The sequence below is a fragment of the Tachyglossus aculeatus genome, chromosome X4, assembly GCF_015852505.1.
Source record: "Tachyglossus aculeatus isolate mTacAcu1 chromosome X4, mTacAcu1.pri, whole genome shotgun sequence".
NCBI lineage: Eukaryota > Metazoa > Chordata > Mammalia > Monotremata > Tachyglossidae > Tachyglossus > Tachyglossus aculeatus.
In genome coordinates, this window is record NC_052098.1 from 6,338,758 (window position 1) to 6,340,728 (window position 1,971).

General features: G+C 49.5%; 1 long non-coding RNA gene across 1 annotated transcript; it reads left to right on the top strand.

The window, feature by feature from the left end:
- Nucleotides 1–1,157: 1,157 nt before the first annotated feature.
- On the top strand, nucleotides 1,158–1,743 carry LOC119947795. The gene is made up of 2 exons (XR_005456586.1): nucleotides 1,158–1,334; nucleotides 1,514–1,743. It is a non-coding gene; the product is annotated as an uncharacterized LOC119947795 (long non-coding RNA).
- The last annotated feature ends 228 nt before the right edge of the window (nucleotides 1,744–1,971 follow it).

Consider the following 1,971-nt stretch of genomic DNA (forward strand, 5'->3'; position numbering starts at 1 on the left):
AACAAAATAAAATAAATAGAATAGTAAATTTGTACAAGTAAAATAAATAGAGTAATAAATCTGTACAAACATATATATACAGGTGCTGTGGGGAGGGGAAGGAGGTAGGGTGGGAGGATGGGGAGGAGGAGAGGAAGGAGGGCGCTCAATACGATTTGATTGTATTGCTAGTCCCCTCACTTTTAAAGCATGCTTTCTGATTGCTCCTAGGTCAAACAGTGGTATTTACTGAGCCTTTGTTATGGGCAGAGCACTGTACTTAGTGTTTGTCTATTCCTGATATGTATTGATTTCTCCTTAAATGCCCGACCTCCCCACTGAGACTGTCGGACAACGACCATATCTGAATTCACTGATTCTGTATTCATCCCACTGTTTAGTTCAGTGGTCAAGACATATCAAGTGTTCCCCAAATCCCACTGTTACTACTACTAATTGGGAGAAGCAGTATGGCTCAGTGGAAAGAGCCCAGGCTTGGGAGTCAGAGGTCATGGGTTCGAATCCCAGCTCCACCACATGTCTGCTGCGTGACCTTGGGCAAGTCAGTTCACTTCTCTGAGCCTCAGTTATTTCATATGTAAAATGGGGATGAAGACTGTGAGTCCCACGTGGGACAACCTGATCACTTTGTATCCCCCGCAGCACTTAGAACAGTGCTTGGCACATAGTAAGCGCTTAACAAATGCCATCATTATTATTACTACTAATTGCCACTCACAGTTATTGACTGAGTTTTGTTCTGAAACGTTGCAAAGCCACATGAAACACACAAAATTCCCCACGGTACTTTTGCCATGCAGAGAGCTATCTGAAGGGTGGGGAAAAAAAGACTCTCCCTCTGACCCCTCTCTGACTCCCCCTCCTCCTGAACACACACAACCCCCTCAAACAATGCTGATTTTCAGATCAAGACTTGAATGGTAAAACGATATTCAGAGCCAGTGAATGGAAAAGTGCTACGGCTGGCTCTGAAGTCACAATAACGGTCACAGTGATGACATCACAAGGTCTCCTCTCCACCCCTCCTCCTCCCCTTGCCTGGGCCAGGGTACAAAAGGAGGCAGGCTTAGGCAGAGCCCCAGTAGCACTCAGCTCTTCACTGCCCTGCAGTCCCACATTTGGGCTTACAGCGACGATTGAAGACTGAATCCAAGAGAAGGAGGTATGGCCCCCCAAAAAGCCAGCAGTGTTACCTGTTAGGGCCCCCAAAAAGCCAGCAGTGTTACCTGTTCGCAGGAGCGAACGCCTGCGAAAGATGAACAGTGCTCGAGAAGACGGCCCATCTGTCAGCCCACCCGTCCAGAAGATCCAGGCAAGAAATAAGGCAAAAAATGGTAAGTTGGGGTTCCAGAGGCCCACAGTGCTTCAGAGAGCTGGCCCAGCCACTCTGGGGTGGGGAGGGATGGAGGAGGGCAGGCAGGCAGGCAGGCAGGCTGGCAGCAGTGTGGCTGGGGCTTGGGGGACCGAGAACATTCACAGGGATACTCTCTAACCCGCTTGAAATTTGTTGCAGACAAGCCCAAACGAGGACCGAGCCAACAATTGCCAAAACTGAAGAGGAAGCAACCCAAGCCCACCCAGAAAAAACAGCTCCCGAAGACATCTAAAAAATGAGTTTTCTTCACCACAAGACCCTGGGATGATGTCTAACTACCTCACGATGGACAACGCAATTGACATACCAAATTGCTGTGGTACGATTTTGAGTTTCTAATGGGTCATTAAAAAAAACAAACAAAAGTTTTTCTTTGGTTGTGTCCTTCTCTTGCAGCCAAAGCTGGAATTGAGGGGAGGCAGCAGCACTGGAGGGAGTAGAAGTGGGGGATGAGGCCTGAGGGGAGGCAGGCAGGCGGGGATGGGAAGGGGGAAGAGGGCCCTCAGTCGAACCCCAATGCTCTGACACCCGTTCACGGTCTTCACCCGAGTCGCCTCCTGACACCAGCTACCTCATCCGCTTCCCCACCCCACCTC